Genomic DNA, 20,801 nt, shown 5'->3' with positions numbered 1-20,801 from the left:
CGAGGTAACATTCTGGCGAGGAAACATTTTTATGAGGAAATACTATGATGAGAAAACACTTTGACGAGGTATCATTCTTTCGGGGAAGCACTGTGACAAAGTAACGTTCCAATGGCTGAAAGTTCTAACGAAGAAACATTCCAACGACTGGACGGTCTGACGGCAGAACATTCTGACGAGGAAATATTCTCGAGAAACACTCTGGCGAGCAAACATTCTGAAGAGAGGTGAAATTCTGACAATGAAACATTCCAATGAGTGAACGTTTTAACGGCGGAACATTCTGACAAGGAAATATTCTCAAGGTTAAACACTCTGGCGAGCAAAAATTCCGAAGTGAGGAGAAATTCTGAGAGGAAACTTTCTGGCGAAGAATCATCCTAACCAGGAAACATTCAGACGAGGAAATACTTCGTGTATTCCCCTATTCGAATGTTTGCCCTTGAGAAGCAACACAAACAGAGGACTTGGTAATGTAATCCTACAGGGGTAAGGCGGGGTCAGAGGGCACTGGCCCTATCTTTGTTGATGTGACCCCTAGCACTCCTGCTCCCACTTTTTTTCCCTTTCATTTATGCATTGTGGGGAGCACGGGTGAAGCCCAGGAATCCGCCACCTTGAACCATCATTACATCTCCAGAGAAAAATAATAGAAAAATATACTCAAACTGAGGAGGAAATACTGAAAGTATTAACTCTGCAAATCATAAATGCGACCTTACAACAATGCTATAAACTGAAAACACTTTCACAGTATCCTCTTTTTGAAGGTGATGATTTCTATATTGGGATGTTATATGAGGTTGTCACTGAGGTGGTAGGTTGGTAACCAGCAAGAGTCCAGGAAGATACCATCGTTCTCTTACGTGAGAGTAAAATAAGTCTTATAAATGTAACAGCTTGACAAAGCTCCTGGAGAGCGAAACGTTGCCACAATAAAACATCACATTAGTTGTATCTGTGTCCATTTACCTAACAAAAATATCGTCATATATTGCCCTAAGGGTTCAGTAACTACTGCAACTTCAAAGGGTTAGTTTCAGCTGGGTGGGGGAACCAGTCGTAAGTTTGACGAATAGTCTTATACAGCAAACTAAGGAGTGTGCAAAATATATGCAGTGTAGGCTGAAATTCACGTATAGGAAGTCATAATGCCGTGGCTCAAATGATTCCCAACTAAACCACATTTTGGAGATGTAAACTGAACAAAGTTTGTCCATCGTGCACCGTTATCACATCGCCCCATATGATAATGGCTCTGAACGGACCAAAACGTCGTCCACTTTTTATTTTAATTAACGGGTAAGAAGCGAAGCTGATATAGAGTGAGTGTTGTGTGGGTGGACAGCAAAGTATTATCGAGTGCCGTAAGGAGTGGGTGGTTAAGAAGTGAGCAGGGCGTGGACCAGGGCGAAGCCGACTGTCAAGCTGTAACGACAGGGCGAGCAGGAATAGTAACTGTTTTATGCACACCCACGACACCTTGTTACACAAGTTAGGGCCCTACCCTAACCCACTTCTCAACTCTTTCTGATACACCGCCAACTCAACACATAGGGGTACCCTGGTATTAATAAAGAACTCAACGATGGAAGATGATGGAATGTCTAGCTGGAAAATGCCGGGAGGCAGAACATATTACCCACGAAAAGGGGAAATAACAAAATCAGAGAAAGTCCTTGGTTCAACCAGAAAGGCGAAAAAGAGAAACATAAGATAATGGGAAAACTACAGGACAGATGAACCCATTCTCGCTCATGTATTATCTAAGCGTCCTGTTCACTCTGATATTTACAGCTTCTCTCCGTTCATGCTGTATTTATTCTGTGCCCTGTCGGCCCACTCTCCCCACACTTGTTCGGACATAAGACACTGGAAAAATTGCCGGAACAAGTGTAGAGTCATGAAGAGGAAATTCGACAAGTACCTCAGACAAGTGCTGGATCAAGAGATGCGTGGATATGTGGGGCGGTGGGCCATCAGCAGCAACAGCCTGGTTGATCAGGCAAGCACCAGAAAACTCCGGAGCAAGAGCCTTTTACCAACATCAATACACCCGCCCTGAAGGGCCTAACACTTGAAGCACCACCACCGTCACTCATTCGCTACCACTTGAATCCATCTTCCGCCTTGCACAACGGACTTCACCGCTTAAAACCCTTAGCTAGTGATATCTCCCAACTGTCTACCTTCAAGAGGGCTCCCATCATGCTGTTAAAGGGCTCGATAGCCCTTCCCTTTATATTATCATTATTAGATGTAATAGTAGTACTAGTATTTGCAGCAGTACTAGTAACAGCGGTAGTAGTACTAGCAGTTGCACTAGTAGTAGCAGAAGCGGCAATATTTAGTAGCAGTAGCAGCATTAGCAGCAGCAGTACTACTAGTAGTAACAGTAATTTTCTCAGCTGAAAATGCCAGCTCCCGACAGTTCCTACCATCACTACCACCGCCGCACCTACATACTGTGTGAACTTGTGGTTTACTTTTGGCAAGTTCCCAGTTTTTTTTCTTTGCTCTCGTGGCCCGTCCTGTGGCCAGACGCTCCTCTGAGAAGACTGTTACTGCCTGCAGCCACAAAACTGATACAGCCTGGCCCACTTGCAACCTGATAGAATCCGTGTCAAAAACGAATATTGTTTTACCTTTTAAAAGGCTGTGATGAAAGCAATTTTATAAGGTTTGAACTGTAAATTCTATGAGAGGGTAAATAGTAATATTTTCAAACATGAAGTGTAGAATCAGTTCATAAAAGCATGGAGAAGTCTCTTTACTACTGTTGCCCCTGTTCACCTAGCAGTAAATAGGTACCTGTTGTCAGCCGACAGTCGTGGTCTCATGCTGAGGGTGGTAGTATACCTTAGGGTTGGGTTTTGATGTGAGTTAAGGATGGATAACAACTCTTGGCCTTTACATTCAATGGTGTAAAACAAGGCTACCGGTCACTCTAGTTTTCATTGAGAGTTATGTACAGCTTGATCGAGAACAAGTGTCTCCTGTCACATTCCTAGGACTCAATAACCATTCAGGCTATGTCTGAATAAAAAAAATAGAACTAACAAGATCAAATGAAAACAGGATGACGTTTTACAGCCATTCTAGGACAGCCACTGATACCAGTAGTATAATTATAAGATTTATACAAGTGATCAAGTTGTGATGGGTTTAATGCTGAGGACTCCGATGGAAATCGGTCGGACTAACATTTTGGGGGGATCTACTATGTTAAATTACATAATTTGCCATCAGTTGTTACATGCTTACTGCAATCATTATTTAACTGTATAAAACCCCTTGTAGAAACCATAAATAAAGTTTGTTTCTCGGTAGTGTCACACATGTGAGCACAGTGACTCTGTACAGCCTTCCTCATACTCTTGATGACTCTATGAAAGTGTAAAATGTCAAACTGTTGCGTAAAAGTTAGACTAACCAAGAGCGCTCATGAACCGAGAAATGAGGAAGTAGAACTTGAGCCAATGACAGGCGGGTTGGCAAGTCGAAGGAACTAGATGAGGAAGAGGTGGAAGCAAACACCATACATAGTTTCAGGAGTAGGTATGATAGGGCCTCTGAAAGTGAGGAATTAGCAAAGCCGGTCAGTATGAAATAAAAGGAGGGGCCATGCTCTATGACTTGACCCTCTGAAAACAAAACTAGGCGAGAACAATACACATAGCACGTCAGGCACTTCCTGCAGGAACTTGTTTAATTTACCTTCGATGACTTATACTTTCGTTCCGTCGACAAGAAGCAGACAAAGGTCACCTACCTTCACTTATTAGTATAGCAATTTTAATTGGACTCACGAAAAGTTCATTGATTAATGCCACTGTGGCCATACCCCCCTTCCCAGGGAGCAACAAAATTACATTTGCTAATCAAACTCATTTTTAACCCAGGAAGAAACCATGCCACGGGCGGGATTTGAACCCGCGGTCAGTCTCAAAACCAGGAAGATTATATAAACTTACTAATACCATGCTTAAATAACTAAGCTTCTTTGTCGCTATAATAATGGCATGCAATACCGCCAAGTAGACGAATAAAACACATGTGCAACAGTTAGGTATGTTGCTGCAACGTTTCGACCATGAAGATACCCAACTGTTGCATATGATTCCCTCTAAGCCTCCTTAAATGACCACTAAAAACAAAAGTGAAATCAGCCAGCTACTCTCTGTTTGGCTAAGTCAGCTCCTAGCCATAAACCAAAGCGAAATCAGCCCACCTGACTTTCTACTGCTACAACAAAAGCGAAGTTGATAAACAAGTACTCACAAGAATGCTATTAAAAAAAGTAGAAACTATGAGTCACAGGTAAGTCGATGTTACCTAAAATAAGTATGATGTGAGCTGGGCGGCCAGGAAAGCAAGACACCTAGGCATCATTTGTTGAAGTACGATGGACTTACCCACAACTGATCCTGGCGATGAACACTTGATTCATACAATGGGAGCTATCCTCTTCCCTGGATCAAACCCGATTACTTCTCATTCCCTAGGCGCCATATGACTCCTACGAATTTAACGCTTCCATAATAATAAATATAATAATAATAATAATAATAATAATAATAATAATGTTACGAGAAGATGATGAAAATATACAAGCTACTGACTTGAATGTTTAAACTGTGTGAGTACAACACACGACAAGGGAACGAGCAGGCACACCCTGGTAGTTAATTCACCGACTCATAAACACACGAAGGTGTCACGAAGTATACACAATCTGGTGACGGTGACTAAAAATAACTCCTGACTCATCCCAAGTGACCAAAGAAAGTAGTGGATTGGTGTCATGTGAATACGTAATGAGTGAGTGTTAAAAGTGCTTCCCAAACACACACACACACACACACACACACACACACACACACACACACACACACACACACACACACACACACACACACACACACAGTAGCTAATGCCTTCTGGCTTTAGAGACGCCATGACAGCTGAATGTAGACAAAATAATTACTGAGACCAAAGATCTATATTAGCGCCATGAACTGTAGATCTAGGGTATACTGGTATACATCGAGCGGTGCATGTCAGTGTATACACACAGTTTACTTTAATTCGTATTTAAGGAATTAAAATATTCTAGATGTTAATGTATAGGTAAATTACAGTATTAATGACCAACATATAACTTATAGATTTTAAACCTAACAAATTAGCAAGTTAGCTACTGTATGCCACAAGTATACGGAGTAAAATGAACGATCAAAACTATCCAAACTGATAGAAAGACAAGGGAACAGACAGGTAAGCAGACAGGTGCCCGGGGCATCCTGACCTGCCCAACTTATCCAAGCTCGCCCTACTTTCAAGTTTTCACTCACTACTGCTCGCCAACAACCGAACTAACGCAACCCCGCCTCCCGAATCCCACTGCCTAACCTGTCTTCACAGTGTATAAAACAGGCGTTTGGTTTCAGGTGAATTAGTCTATGACGGTATATGGTAGGTATCTACCCAATTTTGTCCTGCCATTCCGCGTGATTCGGTTAGTGATTTGTTTAATTAGCCTTAATTTGCATTAATTAACGTTAAGCAAATCGACCTAACCTACAAGAGTGAAAAAAGGATACACCTGTACTGTTTCGCGAAGTAGATTATTTAGGAATTGACACACAACATGTTAGAAAATAAACGATCTATTACGAGGTCGGGTTGGACCGCAGCCCTAACTGGAAATATAGGATGTTTCCCTAAGGTTGTTGATATACAGCAGGAAGCACGTTGTGTTAATCCCAGGATTACATTATGACTATCTTGGGGGAAGTTAAATGATAGCTCTAGACCTTTCGTGTTGCAATCAACACATCAGCAGGAGCTTGCAATGTTGCACGAAAGAGGAGGAGGTCCAAGCAAATACGATCACAAGGAAGCGCCTTGTTTCCACCAAAGGCGCTCCTTGTGATTGTATATGCCTGGACCTCCTCTTTTCTGTAACACTGTAAGCTCCTGATGATGTGATGATTGCAACACGAAAAGCCTAGAGCTATCATTCAACTCCCTCCATAGTTCTTTTGTATGTTGTTCGCGATTTTTGCATAACATGCAAGTATATTGCTTAATCCGTCTACAACTATTAGACCGACCACTTACGTTATACCTTTGTCTTTGACATAACTGATGAATTTAGAGTTTTTCTACTCCCGGAACCCGACCCTGGGTCAAGCTTGTCTGGTGCTTGCCTGGTCAACCAGGCTGTTGTTGCTGGCGGCTCGCGTTTATCCAGGAGTCATTAATCGAAGATTATACAGGAGATATTCCATTAGATTCACAGAAGTTCCCCTCAAGGGAGGTTCCTTGACGCTGGTGAGGGGCTCTTGATCTAGGGAATTGGATCTGTGCTCCAGTTCCTTCAACTGAGCCTGAATGCCTTCCATCCCCCCTCCCCCAACAGGCACTGTATAATCCCTATGGGTTTAGCGCTCCCCATAATAATATCATAAAAGTTTCAATGAATCTAAATAATAATGACCCTTGTCAATGATAATCTTCTAGATATATCATGTGATTCTTCAAACGAAGTATCAATGTGACTGAACAATTACCTTTTTTTTTTTTTTTTATTCGCCGGTATTCTCCCGGCCCGGGTCTTTTCCAAGTAGTGGTGACCCGGCCTTGGCTCCCTATCTGGGGAGTGTCTCGAGACTTAAGTCTCCCATGGGAGGAGGTACAGTACCTCCTCATCTTTGGGACCAAGTGTCCCCAGGCCTAGCCACATTCCCCGCCCTCACGGGGCTCGTAGGGAGAAGCTAGGCCTCTGGTCTGCCATCTACCCCGCCTCAAAGGGGCTCGTGGGGATGGCAGTCTTATGAGCTGCAGATGGTAACAAGCTCAGCCCTCTAACAATTACCTCTGGGGAGAAATGATATACAGTACCTACACGACACCAGTGATATATAATCCGATCTGTTTGTGATTCAATAAACCAAAGTGTGTGAGCGAAACGTTGCCAAAAAGAGGATCGCATTATATTGCATATGTGTCTATCCAACAATTAAAATTATTGAAAAATACTGAAGGTCGTAAGTCTCTCTCTCTTGGAAGCCTTCAACTGAGACAAAGGAGGTACGAAGGGCAAGAGTTGAGATGTAACACATTACCTTGTCTGTTGACACTAGAGAAGGCCAGGTTGACTACCCAGGCAAACACGTCTTCACACGTTTTACACATGATGAATTTACATTCACTCTTACTTAACACTCTTAAGACACATTTGACAGTGACCATTATTATTATTATTATTATAGGGAAACATTAAACTCAAAGAGGTTCCGTGATATACCTGACATAACAGCACCAGGGGTGTGTGAGGCTATCAGGTTCAATGCAAGGAAGGGGACATCAGCTCCAATTTCAAGGATCAAAAGCCCTTCATCAGCATTATGAATATTCGATTGCTGAAATAAAATACTATAGTAATCCCCCCCCCAATTTTTTTTTTAAACAGTTCGGTAATATAATTTACTATGTATAACAATCTATATTTGCATAGCTCTACTCATTATATCCACGCCAGAAAATTAAATAGTATTATGATATACACCTGAAATCTACCTGGAGGTTATTCAGGGGATCAACGTCCCCGCGGCCCGGTCCACGACCAGGTCTCCCGGTGGACCAGGGCCTGATCAACCAGGCTGTTACTGCTGGCCGCACGCAGTCTAACGTACGAACCACAGCCCGGCTGATCCGGCACACAATTCAATAACGAATACCCTTTTAAAGCAAAAAAAAAAAGTTAAATTAGCATCAAGAAGCAAAATGCAATCTAATATAAATAGCATGTTGAAAATATCTAACCAAGACAGGACTCAAGTTAGAAAATTAGATAAATTTATATTTAGAAAGGATTTCGGAAAGTAATGATTTGACAATAAAGTTGTAGATGATAGGAACAAACACCCAGGTAGCGTCACTGAAGAAATTATTATCATCATCAAAAAGAAGCGCTAAACCTACTAGGGTCATACAGCACTGTCACTGAAAAAAGAACCTGGGAGCTTTTAAACTGAGGTTAGACAGGTACATCAGTCGATATGTGCGGGGGGGGGGGGGGAGGGAGAACTGGACGTGCCTAGCATGGGCCAATAGGAGTACAGCAGTGTTACTCATTCTTGCCCTTATGTCTACACTACCGCCATGTGTTGATTCCGTCTTTCAAGTCCGCATTTGATGTATGTAACAGTGGTTGCTACAGGACTGAATACCTTAAAGATGATATTTTCTCTCATTCGGAATATAAATTCAATAAACACCCCAAACTTGTATTTACTGACAATTTACGAAATCATAATATTTTTTACTTTTTGTGGGAATTGTGTGAAAAATATAAATAAGAGTCACAATGCTGTATTTTGAAAGATAAATAATTCACAGTTTGAAGAAACGTTCTGCGATGTTTTGGTCCATCATGTAACATTTAACAAGTGAAAACTGATGTCTAAGTGGAAGAATGCAACTTTACGAGAGTTCATGGTCATGCCGAGATCTTGACTCTGCTTGTTCCACTGTGAACGGAGTGCCACGGGTGAAGGATGTTGTACACCCCGATCACCTGCACCTGGGTCAGAGAGCCACCAGCAACAACTTGGTTGATCAGGTAAGTACCAGACTACTTACCTGATCTACTCCCAAAGCCCTGGCCCAAGGCCGGGCTTTGGGAGTAGAAAAACCCTTAAACTCTCGGACCCCATCAAAGATAAAGGTAAGGTAGGAATACCTGCCTGGTAAGTTCTGGGAAGCATCGCCTCCACGACCATGTCTCTCAGCAGGCCTGCTGTAAGAACTTCCAGGTTAATCTCTTTGTTGCTGAATATGACACATATGCAATGATAAAGACAAACTGTTGCACAAGTGTCTTACTCGTCAACATGTCGGTATTTTATACCATTTTCAATATTTCTGTATGTCTCGATAACGATCACTGCGTGGATAAAACGTCGTGGATCTAGTTTACTTGTACTACACTTGTCTTTTCCCCAGGCCTGCGATTTGCGACGCTGTTCCTTGGCTCATCATGAATAATTTGCAGAACCTTGCATCTATTAAAACATCTGCTTGCATAGAACCAGTAAAGCTAAATGCTTCTTGGAACCCATTAAAGTATTTTAAATTTACTCTACTGAGTCGAAATATCCTTAAGTCTACAGACTACAGGAAAGACAAGTTCTCGCGCTCAATCCTTCTCACTCATATATTTGTCCATCCCATTTTTAAAGCTACAAGATATTTTCACTATCGTTCATGGTTTCAGTTAGAAGTGTTTTGAGCAAGTGGAGTTTTACACTGACGACAATTCCCACGATTTCGTCTTGCACAATGCTGTATGAAACCTGCGGCCGACCACTTCCCGTCTGATATAAAAATTACTGCACTCGGAAGCTGTTGCTTCACTGACAACCCTCAAAAGCATTTTGTTCAGCGTGGACAGCAGTGGATAGACTGGTGATTAATCTCAACTCATCTAATGCACATAAATGATGACTACAAACTGTTATCTTTGCCTTTTCCAGATTCCTTGTAGACAAAAATTCATCCATCCAAATTTGTCGAAAAAAAATCTCTCATACCTTATGAGAGTCACCTTATTTAGAATAGGGCAGCGGGACACTGCGTAGTGTACCCAATTTTGCTTAATAAATAAAAAAAGTATAAACAACTTTGATCTCCGTCCATTACGGCTCCACAAGGGCCAGTAACACCAGTCCTCCTCCCCACAGCCTTGTTGTGACGGTTGCAGTTTATCAACATTAATTAGATAACATCCGGATGAGGGGAAGCGTGCATGATGGAAGGTAGGGGGAGGAGGAAGAATCTGTTGCACTCAACCAGTCAACATGCGGGAGGATGCGAGACTGCAGTAGGCAGCAAATTCACAAATCGAGAGCGTATAGCACCTCAGGTTATCAAAGTCATATTATTATTAGTTTTTTCAGCATTTGTTACCTCCCATTGAGTACTATAACCACTTTATTTATGTAGTTCGTGTATTTTTATTGGGATGTTTCCCAACAACTTTTTCAAGATATAATTAAATATACTGTACGCAGCATAACGCACAAAATTTACGATTCAGCAATTTAGGTGTTTGATTAAATGCGTGCAGTGAAGTTTACATATTCTTCAAGTCTAACAACTTCGCGCTGTTACTAAGGGCTTAGCGAACAGCAACATTTAAATCTAAAAAGCACAAGTTCCTTAAAAATAAGTCATAGTTAGCCTGGTAGTTCGAGTTCAAGTTCCAGTTATCCAGAACATAATTTTTATTGCAGTCGTTGTAATAGCTAAGGAAACTGTTCTTTAAATGAAAGTTGTGTTATTTGTCTTAATTCATAAGATGGATTTTTTTTTTTAAATTTCCCACACTTTGCAGGTTTACCACCACCGTTTGATGGTTAGGTTGAAGGCCTTTCGACTACGGCTGCATATCACCTGTACACAACCAGTTAAGACTATCTCAATCCCTAAGATAGGGATTAAAATAAAGTTTCAGTATACAGTATATACAGAGAGATATTCATCTTTCGGTATATGTACCACTAGAATTCGAAAGCGGCTCCTCTTTATTTGGTTTCTCACACCTTCCTCTCTCTCACTTCCAAAGGAAGTGGGTAATGACAGAAAGGGAGGGGCTCGTAATGTTATTTTTGCTGCAAGTGTTTGATGATTGATGTAACGATGCTGTAGTTGTATGGTGTTGATGGTAATGATGTAGCAGTTGTATGGTGTTAGAGGTAATGATGTAGTATAATTACAATGATAGTTATAACTGTATATGATGATGCATTAAGACATGTACAATACCTGAGTACCTTTAGTTCACAGACTTTTCGCCAAGCAGACTTTATCAATACAATACAGACATATACAGAAGACTGTGGAAGATGAGGTAATCCGTCCCTCAGCCTTGCCGAAATATGTACACAAAACAATGAGGTAATCAGTCCCTCGACCCGAAAGCTGGTACTTTGTACTTTAATCTTTATTAATCACATTCATCAGGACTAAGATATCGAATACCTGTTTCCAGGCAGAGGAACTGATTACCTTTACTGCTTTCTGTACACATTTTTGCAAGGCTCATTATACTCCATTTGTGTCTTGTTTTTATTTTTTCCCTCTTAAAGACAGCCTGGGGTTTCCTGGTAATCCCCTCTGATACATGAAGGGAGGGTGCTGAAGAGTCGTGGTCATTTACACTTAACGAAATCACTTTCAGTCTACTTATCGCTCCCCTGCTTTTCATCGGAGGTAGTCATAATATGTCAGCCGTATAAAACTTGCCGTACCAAACTTGCACACGAAAATCACTCCCTATGACAGCAAGACTCGGCAGGAGATGCAACATTCCCCCAATGAAAAGCAGGGGTGTCACTAGCACGGTAAGAGACAACACAATACGTGTCAGGGGTCCAAGACTGTTCAACTGCCTCCCAGCATACATAAGGGGGATTACCAATAGACCCCTGGCTGTCTTCAAGAAGGCACTAGATAGGCACCTAAGTCAGTACCTGACCAGCCGGGCTGTGGTTCGTACGACGGGTTGCGTGCGGCCAGCAGTAACAGCCTGGTTGATCAGGCCCTGATCCACCATGAAGCCCGGTCACAGACTGGGTCGCGGGGGCGTTAACTCCCGAAACCCTCTCCAGGTATCTCCATGTAAGAGTTGTAACTGATTATGCTTGTATCGCTGTGCATGTTGGTGCGAGGCGGTGCAGAGTATAAACAACGACGAATTCGTCTTTGATACTGGCAATAATACCGGTGTCCCCACCGGTACTTGTATAGGTTAACATGGGTAAGGTTAACCTAACTTGGAATAATATACAGTACTGATATGTAATTTTGTAGCCTTGTAACGAGTGAGAAAACGAACTATTTGGAAGGCAAGTTGGATGAGGAGCTGGAAATAGGTAGCTCCATTACAGCACTTCAGTCTAATTAAACAGGTTAAATTTCGCGAAGTGTATGAAGTAAATGATGCAAGTTCACTCATGTCTCCAACCTCGTCGTTGAAAGTGGTCAAAATCAATATTTATCAAAATTACAATAGTCATGACAACACAAACGTCAAGGACATAACCCTATCTGAATAACATTGCATCTCAGTATAGTAAAACAAAACAGCATCTCAAGCAATTTTATGAACCGTAAGCTTCATTTAAAGATCTAATTGGCCGGTTAGCTATCAAGGTCAGCAACGACAACGGATACATTCAAGGCATCATATTAAATTTCATCTTGAGGCATTTAGCAATCTGTATCATCCTATTTTACCTTTTCTTGATCTTTGACCCAAATATTTCAAGTTATTCACAAACCAAGACGAATTTATAGCTGAAATTATCAACCGTTAGCAAAATCTACAGGTTCTAGAAAGTAACTAAAGTGCAAAAATTACAAAAAATGAACTAAAACTATTACCATTGTCTTGTAAGATACTTCAATAACCAAGACTTGATAGAATTAGAATAATCTGGGTAAGCCTGGACAATGCGGCAAACAGGGGTCTAACTCTAAGGTATAACCAAAACAAATTTTCGATATACCTCTGACAATTTTCCAGAGTTTTCCTATTCCTGCAACCCTGCCCTGCGCCAGGTTTGTCTGGTGCTTAACCGGTCAACAGGCTACTGCAGCTGGCAGCCCCCTCGCCCACATATCCGTAACAGCCTAGTGGTAGTTTGTTCCTAGTCTCTAGTCTTTCAACGTACGTACTATGCGGGTGCTTAGATGATTAACAACACTATCTTCTGTGAGACTTAAACTTAGTCTGAGAAAAGATTACAAAAAGATTCATAATAGTCTTCATGGGAATACGAAAGAGGTTAGAGCAGATATTTTGTCAGTGATGAAGAGAAAATAACTAAATAACTTATGATTAAGAGTGAAGTTGTTGACATGATGTTAATAAATTCGCTGTGCTCCACAGGGTGAAGTCAGACGAAGTATGGAAGGAATGGTCCCAAATCTGCACACAGAAATCACTGCCTACGAAAGTAAAAGACTGGGCAGGCGATGCAAAATGCCCCCAATCAAAAGTAGGGGCGCCATTGGTACACTAAGAGAAAACACCATAAGTGTCCGGGGCCCAAGACTGTTCAACAGCCTCCCAGCAAGCATTAGGGGAATTACCAATAAACCCCTGGCAGCCTTCAAGAGAGAGCTGGACAGATACCTAAAGTCAGTGCCGGATCAGCCGGGCTGTGGCTCGTATGTTGGACTGCGTGCGGCCAGCAGTAACAGCCTGGTTGATCATGCCCTGATCCACCGGGAGGCCTGGTCATGGACCGGGCCGCGGGGGCGTTGATCCCCGGGTAACCTCCAGGTATGCAGAGGAGGGAGGAGATAGAAACCAGTGCTGGTGAGTTAATTAGCTAGTCAACGAAGATGACATTAAAAAAAATGTCAGGATAAAGTATTATTGGTACTGAGGATGGATTCATAGGTGAAATATTTGAATTGTGCTTTTCACGAAGGGACGAAAACTGTGTGAATTTGTCTTCCTGGAGCAGAACTAAAACATTTTGTAGACAGAATTAAAAATATTCTTTCTAGAAGTAGGAAAAAAATCTCATTACTTGTCCCATGCAGGAGGAAATGACATCTAGGAAAGGGTATACCTGGGTTGAGGGTTACGTGTAGCTCCAGTGGCTTGTATTCACTGGAGCGCAGGAGAGATACATCATAATGTACACCTGGAAAATCCTAGAGGGACTAGTCCCTAATTTGCACACATCACTCCCAACGAAAGCAAAAGACTTGGCAGGCGATGCAACATACCCCCAATGAAAAGTAGGGGGGCTATTATTACACTATGAGAAAACACAATAAGTATCTGGGGCCCAAGACTGTTCAACAACCTCCCACCAGCCATAAGGGGAATTACCAATAGACCCTTGGTTGTCTTCAAGAGGGAGCTGTAGAGATACCTAAAGTCAGTACTGGATCAGCCGGGCTGTGGTTTGTACGTTGGACTACGTGCGGCCAGCAGTAACAGCCTCGTTGATCAGGCCCTGATCTACCGGAAGGCCTGGTCATGGACCGGGCCGCGGGGGCGCTGATCCCCGGAATACCCTCCAGGTAGGCAAGTAGCTCCAGGAATTCAGACACTTTTTTAACATTCTTAAAATATCTTTAGGTTCTCTGGCTAAAAGCCATGAGAAAATCATGAAAGTCACTCATACTTCAAGGAGTTGGTAGAACAAGCTTTTACCAAGCTTGGTGAAAGGTGCTCAAGAAACCTCAACTTGGGTAACTGTCATGTAGTGTGGTATATGGAGGAAGACTTACACAAGGCGTGTGTGGTGGTTGACAAGTTGTAAGGGGATTGTGAAAGGCGTTTACCAGAGTAATTACTGATACTAATTAGTTATTGCTTGAGTAAAGAACTCAAGCAATTAATAAATGGTAATACATAATGCCACCGAAACGCTACTGTATCAAAACACTTGTAGCAACATAATTACAATAAACTATATATACCGTACTTTGCAACAAGATAACAGCTAATATGTAACAATTATGAGGGAATTTCACTTAAAATGTTATAAATCATTCGTTCACATTATCAAATGGTGTAATTAATATATACATACTACATTAAGACTGAGCACACGCCTCGTTGATAAATCAACTTCACAGTTTACTATCGAGCAGCTTACTATAAATGGTTGAGATTTCAAGAATACGTTCAACATTAATCTTATTTTCATATTTCAACCCAGGTTGTTTGCATCTTTCATGTTTAGTGTCGTGCAATAACGCGGTGACAATTTTAAAGGTTCTATTTTATTACCAACGCGAAAAAACGTAATGTAGGCCTCACGGAGGCAATATATAAAATGTTACCAAGGCAGTCACCGCAGATCCTGGAACACCGGAGACATGATACAAGAACCACATTAACATCGGTACACGTTTGTGAATAGGGCAAAACAAAATACCTGAACAGATAAGCGCACATGGTGAGTCAATAGCGTCTGTAGTTCTGTACTTCGTTATGAGACTACAATATCCATTTAAGCCTACTCCATGACCTTGCTTAACATAGACCAGTAGACTTCTACTCTCGAAACCGTGCGAATTTCAAGTATTATAACACACGGAGGTTACCTATAATGTAAATTACAATATATACACTAATATAAACCTTGGTATTAGATGCCGACAACCTGGTTTAGAAAGGCACGTAAACACTTGGTCATATTCATTAGAAAACGTTTCGGTCCTGGGACCTTGATCACTTAACATACAGAGGTTCCAGGACCGAAACGTTCTCTAATATGTTCTAGTATTTGCTCACGTGTCCTTCTAAGCCAAAATATACACCACCTATAACAAAAAAAAAAAAAGTCCAGAAGGCCTGCTGCAATGTTCCTCCATTCTTATTTTAACACAAGTAAGACAACGAGTTGTTTTGTCCGTGGATAACAAACAATACAAGAAATTATGACATACTGCTTGCAAAGCAACTAAATTAACACGACGGTCAGCTCCAAGACCTTCGGCGATTGTACCCATTAAGCAGCAACAAGGCATTTTGTGGTAAATCATCATATAATGTGCGACTGGGACTAAAGAAAACATAGGTAAATGGTGACGGGATGGGATGGTAGTATTACGTCCCGAGTTGTGGGTGGAAGAATCGGGTGTTAGTGGACTGGTGTGGATCGCATCCTGGGACAAAACTGACCTAATTTGCCCGAAATGTTCTGCATAATAAGCGGCTTTCTATATAGTAGTATGTCATTGATGTCAGCTAGGACTGTATACCTTGTACATGTACCTGTAGTAAATAAAGATATTATTATTAAACTGATAAGAACCAAGTTATAACATTAAAAGGAACGAGAAAAGCATACATACAGGAGATAAAGCTACAACGAGCATTTAACACCACCAGCTGAGCCCACATCTGTCGCTACGACCTCGATTTGACTGCCCCTATCACTTGCTAGGACACACTTTGGCCTGCTTTAAATCAATCTACCTTTCACATATTTGAAATCCATTTCCTTTCCCAATTTTAAGAATACCAACGATACAGTACGTAGGACGTCGATAAAGATCTTATGCACGTGGTCTAATACAAAGTGATCAATACTAGCTGTGGGTTTATGGAGGGTCTGGACTGGGGGAAGCTGGAAAATAGGAAGGGGAGGATGAAGCTCACGTGGTCACCCTCCGAGCAGCTGCTCCCAGTAACCGTCATCCATTTTTTTTTCTCCAGTGCTGTAATCCCCATATGTTATCTGTTCCTGGCACTTGTAGTCATTATCATGACTTAGTATGCCTCCAGTGTCTGTACACTACACTGCTTTCTCTCAACTAAAGATCTGGTTGGTACACATGAAGCCGTTGGCCTTAATTTTTAGGTTACCTGGAGGTTACCTGGTAACCAGGTAACCTCCAGGTAACCTAAAAATTAAGGCCAACAGCTTGAGATATTTCTCTAAATAGTATTTTAACAGTTCACCCAGTGTACCTGCTTCCGTGCGAAATTTAAGCTCGTCCTCCCTCCAGCATAGAATTACACAATGATGAAGAATTAGATACATATGCAACATCTGGGTATCTTTATTTGTAGACGTTTCACCATTCAGTGGCTTTACCAATGTAAGGACATAATGTCACGACTAAAACTGGTCGTCAGATTAATCCTGATGAGAACACTAGAGCGCTACAAGAAGTTCTGGATAGGTTACCTGGAGGTTATTCCGGGGATCAACGCCCCCGCGGCCCGGTCCATGACCAGGCCTCCCGATGGATCAGGGCCTGATCAACTAGGCTGTTACTGCTGGCCGCACGCAGTCCAACGTACGAGCCACAGCCCGGCTGATCCGGCACTGACTTTAGGTATCTGTCCAGCTCTCTCTTGAAGGCAGCCAGGGGTTTATTGGCAATTCCCCTAATGCTTGATGGGAGGCTGTTGAACAGTTTTGGGCCCCGGACACTTATGGTGTTGCCATGCTCGAAGTGGCAGATGTAATTTAATACCTAGGAATAGAGAACAACCGTAACATTTACTAACTAAACGTAGATCATTCTGAATGTGAAAATGATTTACGAGTTCTGATTAGCAGTAATCTAATGTCAAGACCACTGTGCATAAGTGTTGGCAACAAAGCTAATATTATTCTTGGCTTTTTTATCAAGAAGTATAAACAGCAATCTCAGTCCTCAGGTTATAATTCATTTTTATATAACCTTGGTAAGGCCTGATTTAAACTATGCTGTGTAGTTCTGGTCTCCATATTACAGAATGGACATGAATGAGCTGGAAAACATACAGAGAAGGATGAAAAAGTTGATCCCTGCATCAGCAATCTTTCATACGAAGATACACTGAGGACACAGAATCTGCACTCTCTGTAAAAGCATAGAATTTGGAAAGATATGATTGAGGTTTATATATGGAAAACAGGAATAAATGAAGGGTATATAAATAACGTGCAAAAGCAGATCTAGCCAAGATAGCACTCGCAGCAATGGGTTTAAATTAGGAAAGTTTAGATTTAGAAAGGATATAGGAAAGCACTGGTTTGGTAAGAGTTGTGGATGAGTGAACAAACTCCCGGGTAGAGTCACTGAAGAGAACCTTGAATAGCTTAAAGAAGAGGTTCAACAAGTATGAGTAGGTTTGAATTGGACCTGCCTAGTATGGGCCTGTAGGCCTCCTACAATGCTCCTCCTACATGTCTCGCTCCGGCCGTTCACTGGACCCGTATATTTCAGTTGTGAACTGAACGCACTACCACTAAGACAATCTTTCTTCTCTCTGTTATAGAGCATAACAAACTAACGATGGAGCGTCGACCTTCCACAAAGAGGACTCTAGTAGTCTCCACACATAAACACAGGTCCTGCCGCCTCAGGCTAAGCTAACGCTAGCAGTCACATGACCACACACTACCACATGATCACATTCCCTTCTCACATCCATTCTCTTCTTGACTACTCTCTCACGATCACAACATGGAAAGATGACTTGCAAGCACTGACGCTTAATAAATTACGTAAAGGCAAAATGGATTAGTCCATCTTGGAACAATGATTGTTTAACAGGAAAGAATTAAAAGCTAAATTGGCATCCTCGCCCAGTCCAAGGCGGGGTTGGCCCGAATATCGGCCGACAAGATCTGGCTGGAACTACTTTTGGTATGGAATATCAAAGTCTTTATTTAACTGAGGTGACTCAGTAACTGGCAATTACATATACAAAATTTTGACAAAAATTATCTGCCTCAGACTTTTTACTTAGTGTTGGAAGAAGGAAGGAATAAAAACTCTAAATCAAATTCAAGGACTTACCTATGAGCTCTTGTCATGTGGGAATCCCTAGAAAATCTCCATGGAAATACATCAGATATACCGAGACAATTTAGAACATGCGAATGGAGGAGCAGTGTAACAGGCCTACTACAGTGCTATAGTCATCATTTCGCCTACCTTATTATCTCTATATGTCTCATTTCATGCTCTTTTCTTGTCTGCACATAAGAACAAACACTGGCAGGCCTACATACACATACAGGCCTACTAGCCCACATGTGGGAGGTCTTCAAATCCAACCATTTAAACAGGCGGTAGAGAAAATATTAGATGAATATAATATGTCCAGGGACCAAGCATCGTACTTTTATTTGGTTAAGAGTTTTAACAAAATCATAGTGAAACATTGCAGTAGGACCACTAGGCAAGTCTAATTCATTCTGCTGTAAAAAAAAAAAAAAAAAAGTTTAACTTTTACCCTTCGTTCTTTGAACTCAACCATAAAAAAAAAATCCCTTACCTTATGCAGAATAACTTGCCGTTAACAGCGTAATAAGTTATCCAAGCCACGGTCTTCCCACCTTCGTATATAAACGTAATTTGCAAATATATAAGCTAAATTAATTTTCAAGTCCTTAGCCGCTACACAAGTGACACTAACAGAGTTTATCTTCATAACCAAATATTAATCACAGCGCTGGATGGTATTCCAATTTACTTGCATAAAATTAGAAAACAAATCAGAAAATTATCAAAAACCGCACTCTCTCTCAAATAATTTGCCACAGAGGTTGATATACCCTCCCACTCTGGCTGCTGTCCAACAACTAGCATCTCAGTTCTCAACATACCTCCCAGACTTCCAGCACAGTGCTGCCGCTACCACTGTAAACGTTGTCATACTACTAACAATAACTAAATAAGTACAATATTTAGTAAATCACTAAGTTTATTTAGGTACAGTTACACAGTGTAAAGTGTGTAAGTTACTTAGAATAGGTTAGGTTTAGTAGGTTGGTCAGGAAACATGACAAGTGTTTCCCGACGCTGGTCCTGGTCGTATGATGACCCGCAGCTGGAGCTTTTGGTCATCTGATCGAGGCCTTCCACTGGCTCACTTCTCCACCCCCTTTAAAAAAATATGGTTATGAAACCTAAATGATATATGCCTAGAATAACCCTCTCCCTCAAAAAAAAAAAAAAAAAACATAGTGACTTAAAGGAATAACAGGAAAAGTCGGTCGATGGATCTATAATTTCCTCACTAACAGAACACAGAGAGTAGTAGTCAACAGAGTAAAGTCCGAGGCAGCTACGGTGAAAAGCTCTCTTCCACAAGGCACAGTACTCGCTCCCATCTTGTTCCTCATCCTCATATCTGACATAGACAAGGATGTCAGCCACAGCACCGTGTCTTCCTTTGCAGATGACACCCGAATCTGCATGACAGTGTCTTCCATTGCAGACACTGCAAGGCTCCAGGCGGACATCAACCAAATCTTTCAGTGGGCTGCAGAAAACAATATGAAGTTCAACGATGAGAAATTTCAATTACTCAGATATGGTAAACATGAGGAAATTAAATCTTCATCAGAGTACAAAACAAATTCTGGCCACAAAACAAAGCGAAACACCAACGTCAAAGACCTGGGAGTGATCATGTCGGAGGATCTCACCTTCAAGGACCATAACATTGTATCAATCGCATCTGCTAGAAAAATGAGAGGATGCATAATGAGAACCTTCAAAACTAGGGAGGCCAAGCCCATGATGACACTCTTCAGGTCACTTGTTCTATCTAGGCTGGAATATTGCTGCACACTAACAGCACCTTTCAAGGCAGGTGAAATTGCTGACCTAGAAAATGTACAGAGAACCATCACGGCACGCATAACGGAGATAAAACACCTCAATTACTGGGAGCGCTTGAGGTTCCTAAAACTGTATTCCCTGGAACGCAGGCGGGAGAGATACATGATTATATACACCTGGAAAATCCTAGAGGGACTAGTACCGAACTTGCACACGAAAATCACTCACTACGAAAGCAAAAGACTTAGCAGACGATACAACATCCCCCCAATGAAAAGCAGGGGTGTCACTAGCACGTTAAGAGACCATACAATAAGTGTCAGGGGCCCGAGACTGTTCAACTGCCTCCCAGCATACATAAGGGGGATTACCAACAGACCCCTGCCAGTCTTCAAGCTGGCACTGGACAAGCACCTAAAGTCGGTTCCTGATCAGCCGGGCTGTGGCTCCTACGTTGGTTTGCGTGCAGCCAGCAGCAACAGCCTGGTTGATCAGACTCTGATCCACCAGGAGGCCTGGTCACAGACCGGGCCGCGGGGGCGTTGACCCCCGGAACTCTCTCCAGGTAAACTCCAGGTATCTCTAATGGGGTATTTTCAATTAAAGAATATGAAGTTAAGGAATTAAAGCTTTATTACTGAACCATATTCTATAGGAATGTATGATAAAGTAAATCAATATATTTG

General features: G+C 41.8%; 1 protein-coding gene across 2 annotated transcripts in view; it reads right to left on the bottom strand.

The window, feature by feature from the left end:
- Positions 1 to 19,116, bottom strand: part of LOC128694807 (uncharacterized) — a 214,619-nt gene extending 195,503 nt beyond the window's left edge. For both annotated transcript variants that reach the window (XM_070094325.1, XM_070094324.1), the window contains exon 1: positions 18,824 to 19,116. The gene's annotated coding sequence lies outside the window, so the exon portion shown is untranslated. The remainder of the gene's footprint in view (positions 1 to 18,823) is intronic.
- Positions 19,117 to 20,801: the final 1,685 nt, after the last annotated feature.

This window comes from Cherax quadricarinatus, chromosome 45 (genome assembly GCF_038502225.1).
Source record: "Cherax quadricarinatus isolate ZL_2023a chromosome 45, ASM3850222v1, whole genome shotgun sequence".
Classification (NCBI taxonomy): Eukaryota; Metazoa; Arthropoda; class Malacostraca; order Decapoda; family Parastacidae; genus Cherax; species Cherax quadricarinatus.
The sequence above is the reverse complement of the archived record's forward strand: the minus strand, read 5'-3'. Positions and strand labels throughout refer to the sequence as shown.